A 12,500-nucleotide genomic window follows, 5' to 3' on the forward strand; every position below is an offset into this window, starting at 1 on the left:
TCCCTATCTTCCTCGTGCGACACCAATGGAGATGTCCCACACTCTTTGCCATTATAATCGGCAGATTTCGTAGCAACTGGCACTTAAGAACTAAGTATGTCGATGACACTACTTGAGGTGATACCAAGCTTTTTAGGTCTTGAAATTTTTTTAATTGATCAGGGTATGAGACTAAACCTGAAAAAACGCAAAGAAATGGTCTTCAATTTTATTTGAAACACGAATATTGTAATGAAACCTATATATACTGGTGAGCATGTCTTCTTACAAACTGCTTGGAGTCATCATTTGTAAAGACCCTAAATGGAGTTTATGACATGATAATAAGGGACTCTAAGCCTCTTTACTCAATTTGATTACTAAAGAGGGCTGGTGTCCACCATTTAAAAATGTCGGGCCCCCAGACCACCAGCTGCAATCCAAATACAAGATACAGATACGCGGCCAAAAACTTTTGCTACCTTGCCATACATAAAGGGCGTTTCAGAACAAGTCAGAAATGTGCTTAACAAAGCGAACATAAGAACTGCTTTCAAGCCTATAAAAACACTCGCCCATTATTTTAGGAACCCAAAGGATCGCCCAAAAAAGACGAAAACAAAAGGCATCGTGTACAAGGTTAAATGCCGATCGTGTGATTTTACATACATTGGGGAAACAAAGAGATCATGGAATTCACGTGGCGGGGAGCATAAACCAGGAACTAATAATAACAAAGAGTCGGCAATAAAAGATCACGCCGAAACCACTGACCATGACATTGACACTAGCAATGTGGAAATTCTAGAAAAGAATGTCAATAATTGGCACAAAAAAATCTTTTTGGAATCATGGAACTCCATAATAGACAAAAATGCGGTAAACGAGCGGAAGCCATTTCCTTCTGTCTATAAGACATTATTGAAGCCCTAGGGGAGAAAGTAACTTCTTATTTTAGTTTTAGCATATTACTCTCGAACAGCATATTTAAGTTACTCTGATGAAGACCGCAGTTGCAGTCGAAAATTCAGTTTTTTAATAGTTTTTTATCTAGATCAGTTTCAATGTTTTTTATAAACACCTTTTATCCTATAATGGATACTGATCGCCCATCAAGTATTTACCCAGTGATTTAGCATAGGCACAGATGATGTAAATCGATTCAAGACAACACAAATGTCACAAATGGTGGAATCGTCTGTACTTAAAAGTTGTAAACAATCATGAGATGACCGGCATCAGTAAAGCGTTGTGTTCTACAAACTATGCGTCAAACATTCTCTCTGAAAATTGTCCCCAAAATCAGTAAAAAATATTCTCTCTAAATATTTGATTGCGAGTGGATTTCGTTGAGCAATGGATGCATCAAATTGGTTAGATTGCGGCCTCGACAGTGGAATAAATGCCAATGGTTTCGATTACGCTGGAGATGGAATGGATCGTGGACTGCCCGATTTTCCTATCCAGTTTCCTGGAAGAAGATACACTGACGGTAGAAGGTAACGTTAGTTCTGTTTGTACGACAACAGATGTTTTCGCTGGGCCATTAAGCTATGGCGGCCCTTCGCTCAAACCCAGGCCCCCCACCAAGCACCTGCGTTGATTTCGAGGAATCAGAATGCCAAAGGGACTCCCGGGAGCAACACAGCATGGCTACGCTGTGGACAAATGTTTGCAAGGAAATTGAAAATTTACTGAAGGTAATTCCGTCCAAACTTCAGGCCAGCCAAAGCCCAGAGGAAACTAAGAAAATTGTTGACCTTCTCTCGGAGAGGTGGAAGACACTCGAAGAGCTACATACAAAATACCTTGCTGGGATAAATGAGAGAAAGTGCTTTGAACAGGCACAGAATCGTTATTCTAACCTAAAATGTGATGCACATGATGTCATTAATAAGTGTGAAGGTTTCTTGCAAAAATTTAGCTCTTCAACTGGAAATGTCGGAATGAATCCTGGACTACCAGACCAGGACGTGGAATGTGATAATAATGTGTCAGTGTACTCAAAGTCTTCTAGTGAGTCCAGATCATCGTGTAAGAAATCTTTGAAAACAGTGCTTGTTTTGAAAATGAAACTGGACCTGGCAAGGGCTAGGGCAAAGGAAGAAGCAGAAGCGGCTAGAATGGCATACGAACATAAACAAAGAATGCAACTTAGGTGTCTAGAAGAGGAAGCATCACTAGCCGAACGATGATGGAGGTGAGAGGGAGGTCTGGCACCTAGCGCTGCTAGTCCCTTGGATACTACCAACGTTCCTAGTTGATAGAAGACCCCTTCTACCCTGGTCACTTCGGACAAAATTGAGGCCAGCGGATCTGATGCCAATCCAGGTGCCACTTCTACTATTAGTAAGGAGACCGTATTTCAACTGAACCATTGCACGGATGGGTCAGTCACTCCTGTGTCGGGAATTTTGAAGTCTTGGGACAACATGATAACTCAAACGGTGGTCCCTCTCAGCGACAGGGTCTAATGTCCCAAGACCCTCAATGGCGTGAAGTCACCCCAGTCCTTTAGAGTACCTAGTGTCCAACAATCACAGAGGGCTACCTGTGGTGACCACACCCCACACACCCCACACCCCTGTTGCAGCAATGTGCAAGGCTCAAATGCTGAGTGGAATGCAGCCGACACGGTTAAAGGTAGAGGTAAAAAAAATTTATTTAATGTTGGTAGTTCCTTCAACTACGAGGCTGGTATCAATGGAAGCTGATGGTGTGCCTTTTATCCCCCTCCCTCTGTCAGTGCTTCGTTTTACGAGTATTTAAAGCTATAGCTACATGGATCAGAGGAAAGTCGAAACAGAGGTTTAAGTCACAGAGGATCGCACCAGGGACCTCTCGCTCCGAAAGCCGTGCACTAGCCAACTGAGCTACGACTGCTCCTGTAAGCAGTGGATTTCCCCTTCTTTCGTGACCAAATTCGTACTGATATTGAAAGTGATTTGCTTACCGATGCCCAGCGAGTTGAATATCTCCCTAAGTTTGTCAGTGAAAAAGCTTTGGAAATGGTAAAGCGAAACAGAGGCTGCTCATTCAAGGACATCGTGAAAACCCTTAAGGAACGCTTTGGTCAGACAATAAGGGTAACTCAAGCATGCATAGAAGATCTTGTAGCCGGTCCAAGGCTGACCTATGGGGATAATATTGGACTTATCAACTTTTCTGAGAAGCTGAACACAGCTACAAAAATCCTTCAAGGCTACATTGAACATGAAGCAAACATCGCAACAAAGCTTAAGCGTATGGTTAGCCGTCTTCCTTATGATCTGATCATCAAATGGGAAAATGAAAACCTTGAGATTGTTAAGAGTGGAAGGTCTCCTTGACTAAAGGACATTGCTGCCTTTGTGAAGAGACAAGCATCCATTAGCAAAGACCCAGTGTTCCAAGGTTAAATGTTGAAGCGAGAGAATAAAGAGCCCAAGGTGCCTCCCAAGCGTCCAATAAAGAATCCCACAATTGGTGCGACAGATCTCGAAACTAAACCTCCAGCCCCTGGCTTGAGAAGCTGCAGAGTCTGCAAGTCTAAGCATCATAAACTTCATCATTGTCCTATAATCAAGAAGTGCGAACGTGTGACAGTGCGAAGACAGTATGCGGCCTCCTGTGGATTTTGTTTCAACTGCGGCGTTGAAAGGCCTGGGCATGGTTCTGGATCGTGCCCTGAACCGCCCGCATGTTCAAAATGCCCAGGGCGTCACCTTAGTCTTCTGCATACTGACAAAGTTCAGGATGGTCGTCGGCCTATTCCACCCGACAACAAGGAGTCCAACGACAAAGGTGACAAGCCTCCAGCCACCCCCCATCCCGCTAATCTCGAGGGAGTGAATGCAAGTCAGATTGTGAGTGCTAATTTCAAACAAACCTGAACCATATCATTTTCTTGAACGTTGTACCTGTCATTATCGCCACGGCGAATGGTAACACTGTATCAACTTACACCTTTCTAGATAGTCTAGATAGTGGCTGTCCAGATACCCTCATCGACCATGGTGTAGTTGATCATCTTGGTATACAAAGAATACCTGAGCAGATTGGAATTAATTCAATCACAAACAGTGGCAAGGTTGTAGAGTCTAATCGAGTTTCCTTTATCTTGAGTTCTGTGGAGATTTTTGGAGAAAGTATTGAGGTTTCTGAGGCCTATGTTCTACCTGACCTCAACCAGTCACAGGGAGCCTTTCCAGAGCGAATTGATGTCCACAATCATTCTCACTTGTGTGACATTGAGTTCCCAGCAGTTGACCTTAAGAGTGTCCATGTGGGAAACAACATCCCCTATGCACACATACAGAAAGAAGTTCGAGTCCTTGAAGATGCAAGGAAAGGACGTTATGGTTATCGTTACCCCCTTGGTTGGTGTGTTTGCCGTTGCTATGGTGCTAAGAATCCCGAGGGAGTCTCAGTGAACTTTGTTTCCATTGATCACAAGCCTGTCGACCTCATTGAAAAATTCTGGAAACTTCTTGGAGCAGTTAAGTCAGGAGAGAAGCCCCTCTAGATTGAAGACAAGAGAGCGATGCAAATAATTGAAGACACCACATGTCTTGTGGATGGACGTTATGAAGTGGGCATGCTTTGGAGGAAGGCTGAGCGCTGGTTTCCGAATAATCTTGTCATGGCCAGATAGTGCTTGAAGTCCCAGGGACGCCGCCTGATGAAGCCCAGGAATGAAGAGATGGCCATCACATATCGTGAGGTAATGGACAGTTTCATCAGTAGTGGATTTGCTCACAAGTTGTGTGAGAAGGAGTTAGCTAAGTTGGTACCTCTCACAACACCCGTAACTTCCCCTACCAAGCCTGAAAAGGTGCGTATTGTTTTTGATGCGGCAGCCGAGTACGAAGGGACCTTGCTTAACAAGAATCTGCTGAGCAGGCCAGACATGACCAACAGTTTAGCCGGTGTCCTCCTGCATTTTTGCCAAGGTACGATTTGTATTGCCGCAGACATTGAAGGAATGTTCCACCAGATTTGTGTATGTGAAGAAGACCAGGATTCATTGAGGTTTCTATGATGGACAAATATCTATGAAGATCCACCTGATGTTTACGTTATGCAAGTACATATATTTGGAACAGCATCTTCCCCTTTGTGTTGCTAACTCCACCCTGCGGCGAGTTGCCGATGACAATGCTGAAGACAGTGCTGATGACTTCAGCCCCAGTGTCGTAGCAGCTATAAAGGGAAATTTCTATGTTGATGATGCTCTCCCTTCTGAGAATGATGAGCAGTCAGCCATTCCCCTGGCCCGAGATATGGTTGACATCCTTGCCCGAGGTAGTTTCAACCTGATTAAGTTTACGTCAAATTCAAAGACAGTTCCAAGTGACAAGCTGTCCAACGAAAGGCTCAACCTTGATTTGGAAGATCTGCCCATTGAAAGAGCACTCGGGATACTTTGGTTTGTTGGAGAGGATACTCTCGGCTTCAAAATAAGGCATCTTCACAGCCCCGAGACTAAACGTGGCATCTAATCTAGTGTTTGTTCCTTGTTCGACCCGCTAGGGTTCACTGCACCTGTAGCGCTAGCTGCAAGAAGTTTGGTGCAAGACCTGTGGAAGGCTAATGTTGGATGGGCAAGCCTCTTGGTGAAGAGTTCCTTTCAAAGTGGAGGTCATGGAAGATTCAACTAGCTTCAGTGTCTAAGTTGCGCATCCTGCGATCCTATTTTCTGCAAGATAGTGACCGGCAAGACTGCAAGTTGTTGCTCCATGTCTTTTCGGACGCAACAGAAGTTGGGTATGGTGCATCATCCTATCTGCGAGCTGAGTACCTGGATGGTCGGATTCATTGTACCTTCATCACGGGGAAGGCTAGAAACGCACCAGTGAATTTGTCAGTATTCCCAGTCTAGAGTTGCAAGCGGCAGTACTTGCAACTTGCGTGTGTAAAATGCTGCAAGAAGAATTAGAACTGAACATTGGTAGGCCATTCTTATGGACTGATAGTGAGATAGTGCTGCACTATCTAAAGAATGAGAAACAGAGACTTCAAACCTTTGTAGCCAAAAGAGTTGAAGAAGTAAAGGAGCACTCACCTGTGCATTATTAGAATCATGTGCCAAGGACTTAAATTTCAGCAGACGTGTCAGCAGATGTGTCAAGGGGATTGACCCCATCTTCTCTGACTGCTGACCACAGTTGGCTTCGTGGACCTGACTTTCTGTGGGAACCAGAACATTCCTGGCCGAAACAAGAGTGTAAAACTGTGCCTTGTGAAGATTTGGAACTGAAGAAAGAAACTCACATGCACTCTCTGGAACTGACTCCTGATTCAGTTGCGGTGAAGAAAGGAAGCTCGAAATTTGAACCCATCAAAGATCCTATGGAAGACCCTCTCCAAGTCCTTTTAATAGCCTGCTCAGATTCGACCCGCCTTAGGCTCAACGTAGCATGGCTCTTACGATTTACATAGTTCATTAAAGATAAAGGGAAGGTCCAGACTGGAAAATTAACTGTTGATGATTTGAATGCAGCTACAGTGGCTATCGCAAAGGTTGTTCAGGGCTCAGCATATGCACAGGAGATAAAGGATCTGAAGTCGAATGATGCCATCAGAGCATCGAGCAAGATTGCCGCATTAAATCCTGGAGAATTGGAGTCAATGGATGCCGCCAGAAAAGAGTATCCAAATCTACCATGGGCCGGCAAATCATTCTGCCCAGGAATCATGCTGTAGCTGAGAAGCTTGTTCGTCATGTCCATCATTTCATTGGATATGTGGGGCGTGAGCATGCGATAGCCAAGTTGCGGGAAGACTTCTGGATTCCTCAAATCCGCGTTCTGGTTCACTCAGTTCTTAGTCAATGCGTCAGATGCAAGAAAGTCCTTGCTAAACCCATGATCCAACAGATGGCACCTTCACCAGAGGCACGGCTCATGGCATATGAACCACCTTTCTCATACACTGATATGGCCTTTTTTGGCCCCCTGTACGTCAAACATGGCCGAGGGACCACAAAGCGTTGGTGTTGTCTATTTACCTGTCTAAGTACCCATTGTGTGCACCTCGAAGTTGTTAACTCAATGGACACAGACGATTTCGTCATGTGCCTGAGGCGTTTCATCAATCGTAGAGGCGAAGTGAAAGAGATTCGTTGTCATAATATAATGGCTCTAATTTCGTGGGAGCTGAGTGCGAGCTATATCCTCGTTATTGGCAAACTCATGTTGATCAAATGCCTCGTCATCTTTAAGAGGAGTGAATAAATAATCATACTCCTCCGACTGAATGCCAATTTCTTTGCATATAACTTCCTGAGTTTGAACTCCCTTTTCGTTCGACGTTTACTCGATCCGATTGTCAAAATTAAAGTTCATGTCTGTGATTTGCTGGCCTGGTTCACTACGTTTTATCCTCTTGGCGGTTCTCTCAGCTTCAAGCTCCTTTTCTCTTTGATCTTGTGCGGGTTTTTTCATCTGTTCACGATCTTTCCCTTCTGGCTTCGCTCTGTTGCTTTCTTTCAGGTTTTTGGGACCTACTTCTTTCTTAGAGTGCCCTAAACACAGTGTTGGAACCCAGTCGACGTTAAATCTATCCCAGCTTTTGGCAGCGTTACCAGAAACAAAGTGCCTTCCACAAACACGACAAACAAATGTCGTCTGTAAGATCGTCTTTACTAATTGCTGAAATCCAGCGTGATCTCCTTTCTGTACACAAATTTTCCGCTTCTTTACCTTGATTTCTAACTACAGAAGGGACTCTTACGAATTTCAGAGGCTATGTTTTTACATCCGCTTCAGTCCTCTGAAAAACCCAAAGCAAAATATGATAGGTATCTCATATGGATTGTAAGAAAGACCACCTCCGGAGAGCTACATGACTTTAGGCCGGGGTCGTACTTGCTTGAATATAGTTTGTTTTACCAATTATATCTGTCAGTGCTTGAGTTTCGCAGGTACGACCACTAAAAATAATTTTGCTCTGCTGTTCCAAATATTTTGCTGTGTGACAAAACCTTGCAGCTTTGCAGCCCTACAATTTTTGTCAAGATTGAGCAGTCCTTTGATCAGGTGATATCGGCTGTCAAGTTTGACAACTGACAGCTTTCAAAACTCACAGTGTTCATATCAGTTGTCTCTTCAACACAAGCGGTCTTCACCCTTTTGAAATCAGTACTTATAATCCTGGCCAAAGTCAAGAGGACAGCCAGGAACAACTACCTGAAACAACATTTTATTCAGTTGCACCACAATTGCTGTCTGAAAATTAACGTTCAATAAAAACAAAAAGAAAATGAGTACAAGTTTGAGCCTGACAGCTCGCTGCATCATGACCAGTTTTTTTTTAAACAAATAACGTTTCGTGGCAAGTGTGCCGTCACTGCGGGGAACATGTAAGTGATGACAGAAAGTAATTTGAGTTGAGATGAGTTGAGGTTTTGCGTACTCTGAAGGTGGCCGCATAAAATTTATCTTAATTTTGACAAATTTGCTTTGGTCAAAATATGAAATGAAATTTTGTTCTGCCAAATTGAAAGTTGACATAAGTGCGACCCCGGCCTTACTTTTAATAGATATACCCCAGTAATTGCATAGTAATACAATACAACTGCATAGGTCATATTACCAGTGCCAGAACTGAACCTTGACGCTGGTTACTATTTGCCAACGGAAAATTCAGACTAACGGTAATAAAAGCAGAATTTCATTAGCTTATAATGGCAAGGACAGACAGTGGATTTTGAGAAGATTTACATTTTTCTGTGTACACTTTAAACAAGAGATATGCACAAGCCATGGCTGCTGAGCTTATCAAGAAAAAGGACAAATACAAACATTTAGAAAAAATAAAACTTCAGATTTCTTGAACAGACAGTCTCGTATCTCAAAAAATGATAAAAGGCGAAAATATTGGTATTTGTTTCCACTTAAGTTAGCGTCACGGTGCTTATTAAGTTGGTGGCTCTAGGTGCGGCACTTATTCGAGGTCCTTTTACGTTGAAGATACTGTAAATTGTCAACAGTTTCCTCTTCCTTCTATCCAGATCCTGTAGCTCGTTAACAATCCATTTAATGTTTCCTGCACAGTATTGGACAATGGACACTGCCCAGCTGGGATTATTAGCAAATTCTTTCTTTCCAAGCCATTCAGCATTGCCAAAAGCTTACTCCTGGACCACTGACTGGTATATTAGATGCCGTTAAGTTTTTAACGCACACCAGTGGCTCAGTAGGTTGAGCACTGGGCTGTCACACGGGAGGTCGTGAGTTCAACTCCAGCCAGACCAACATTCAGGGTCTTTAAATAACTGAGGAGAAAGTGCTGCCTTTGTAATTACATCTGCAAAGGGCTAGACTCTCTAGTCTTCTCGAACAAGGACGATAAGCGGTCCCATCTCACAACCCTTCACTGTTCATAATTCTGTGGGACGTAAAAGAACTTGCATGCTTGTCGCAAAGTGTAGGGCATGTAGTTCCCGGTGTTGTGGTCTGTATTCTGTGGTGTTTCATGGTTGGGAGGATAAAATGCTCGGAGAGGGCTGTAAGTTAGAAAACTGTTACAGGTTATTAGGTCTCCCTCTTTAAATAAAGATAAAACAAAACAAACAAACAAACAAACAAACAATACCACTCCCACAGAATTATCCTGACATCACCAGGGCTTCTTGGAATGACCTAGTTTTCTTGTCAGGTTCCCACCCTCATTAGATGCCCACCTTTTTAGGAAGAGTTTTTTTAACTTAATGCGTTAATCTGGGAATTTCAGCATGAAAATTTTGCTGCAAGATCTCTACAGCCGACAGATAAATGCGTTTTAGTGTATTTAATAATTAACAAGAGCCGTGCAGGCAATAACCAAATGGTTCATTCTCCCATGGGTTAATACCAAGGCAAGGGCGGAACTCCAAGCTGGGTAGTGAGTGCTTGGAGAAAGGAAGGGCCCAATGAGAGGCAGCCATGGGACCAACCTACCCAAACAATGAAATTCCAAGCACCACCCTTCGAGTAAGGAAAAAAAGCCAGGCCATACAAAACCTGTGGAGAGGAATGAGCAATGGCAAAGCATTCAAAGCTCCTTAACAAAAACAACAAGGTTAAAACAGGCAAAAGCAGATATGCTAAAAGAGGTAAATCAGCAACATATAGAGTGAATTATACTCATCAAACTACTCCACCATGGATTTGGCTGCGTGAGTTAAAATGTCGGAGGGGTTCGAATTTATTGCTTGTAAGCATCACTTTTCCAATGGCCCAGAATTTGGATTAGGTGGTCCGGAAGACCAATTCGAAAGCTGACTCAAAAAATCACGAGGCAAACCAATAGATAAGAGAATAGCTCGTAGACTGTCCATGAGTAATGAGCAAGTTGAAGGAGCACCATTCTCAAGAGGGAACAAAGTGCAATTACCACAACAAGGTTGAACTGCTTATGATGGTGGGGAACCAAGCCCAATCAAGCTTTTGCACCCTTTCCGTAAGGGATCAGTTTTGGATGCTTTAATGCAGAGTCGAAGGCAAATTAAGAGTAGCAACAACAACAATGTCAAGCAAAGAGTGAAGAAAAGTGAGTTTGACAGCTGAAAGACTGGTGACGGTGAATTCTGTAGACTTCAAATAGCCGAATTGACCCAATAAACAAGCAGCAACATCTGGCCTCAGTTTAGCCCTATCCACTTGATAAATCATTATCCTGTGGATAACTCAATTGGTATTGCTAGTGTTTATCCACTGGATAGTGCTATCCACCTATTGAACAACCAAGGCCAGATCAACAAATGAATGTAAATCCAAGGCAGTGAATTATTCAAAAAATTTTACTGGAAATTGGCAGTTAAGGCTTGGAAGGTAATGAACCCTGTGAACCTTTGATTCATCTGACAACTTGTAGCTGAAGACAGCTTTCCAATAGGTCAGGGAATCCCTGATCAATATGAAGGGAGTGAACAGAAGATAAGAACACTTTGATCCAAGGGTGCTGCAGACAATCTGCCAAGTATGTGCCAAAAAGACAAGTTGCCATTCAGTGGTTGGACAACAAGAGCTAAGGGGGCTGAGATGACAATCATAATGCAAAAATTGATGAATTTCTGCTCTGCACAAGAATAGGTGCAGCTTCTACAACAGGTTGCAAACTTATTGCGACACTCCCGTTAGAAAACACCTTTTCTAGCTTCCAATACCCTCCTGATCTAGAATTCCAACCTTTCCCAACTTCCCCCTTCCTCTCCCTCTTTTAACGCCCAAAGAAGATGAAGTGTCTCCACAATTTTTGCAACTTGTGATAGATCAGCTTGGGAAGCTGAGCTAACATCTGAGGAGGGATGAGGACTGGAAACTCCTTGGCATATGGTTCTTGAGAGTGAAATCCCCGCAAATTGAAGGGAGACAAAAATCAGCTGTGCCATTATTTGTGGCTGAAACATGAAATGCTGCTTCATTAAAACTGAAGCAGGCAGGCAGCCATTTTGAGTAGCCTATGCAACAGGTGCATATTGTGTGGGTTTTCAGAAGTCCAGGAGTTGAGAATATGAACCACTGATTCATTATCAACTTGGAATAAAATATGCCTGCGAGACAAACAAGAACTCCAGACTTGGGTGGCGACAACTACTGGAAAGTGTTTGTTGCAGGCGATTGACAAGATAGATCTGTTGTGTAAACCACCTGCCATTCATTATCCATAAATGCACCATATCCAATCGTACTAGATGCATTCGAACAAACCGAGAAATAAGGGAGCGTTGGGGATGGGAAAAAAAGGAAATCCTATTTCACTGACCAAAGAGTGCACTCACAATAGGAAGTCCTTCCTGAACTCGACATTAAGACGGACGGGATGAAAATTATTGCAAAAAGTACGACTCTGAAAACCTCGTTTCCAGAGTCCTTACTCTCTTCCCCTCGAGAAAGTACCCTGGTTGTGGCTGTGTGTGTTATGGAAGTGAGTCGTAGACAAATGACCAATTAGGTGGAAGATAAGATCAATGCCTTTGAGATGTGGCGCTTTAGACGACTGCTGCGAGTGTCTTGGAGGGAAAAGCTTACCAACCAGTGGGTGCTTCAACAACTGAGAACAAAGACAAGGCTCTTCCAAAAAAAATGTTACAATTCTTTGGCCACGTCATACAACAGAAAGGCCTTGAGAAATTGTATTATCCTAGGCAAAGTGGAAGGCACCAGTGGAAGGGAAAGACCCAGAAGAGCATGACAATCAGACATTGAGCTATGGCTGGGAGGCAGTCTGCATCAGGCATCCCAACTGGCACAGAATCGGGATCAGTGGCATGTATCCATGAAAGTCACAGCATCTCATTTTGAGCCACTTGACTAAAGAGAGAGAAGACTCTTGAACAAATACCATTTGTATAATTGTTGTTCATGTAGTGGGCTTCAGTCTCAACAGGTTGATCAGACGTGTATCTTCTTGATGCACTTTAATTCTGTCATAAATGAGAAAGGAAAGGAAAGAAACTTTATTTAAGTGTCTAATTTTCTAGTGCTGGAGCACTAACTGGGGACACTGTAAAGTGAAATCAAGAAAGTAACGCAAATCAAATAAAATGTTGGTTTTTG

At 43.2% G+C, this 12,500-nt stretch overlaps 1 protein-coding gene across 2 annotated transcripts in view; it reads left to right on the forward strand.

Moving 5' to 3' along the window:
- Nucleotides 1-12,500, forward strand: part of LOC138016939 (N(4)-(Beta-N-acetylglucosaminyl)-L-asparaginase-like) — a 232,764-nt gene that overhangs the window by 206,735 nt on the left and 13,529 nt on the right. The window lies entirely within an intron of this gene.

Source organism: Montipora capricornis, chromosome 9 (assembly GCF_036669925.1).
Source record: "Montipora capricornis isolate CH-2021 chromosome 9, ASM3666992v2, whole genome shotgun sequence".
Classification (NCBI taxonomy): Eukaryota; Metazoa; Cnidaria; class Anthozoa; order Scleractinia; family Acroporidae; genus Montipora; species Montipora capricornis.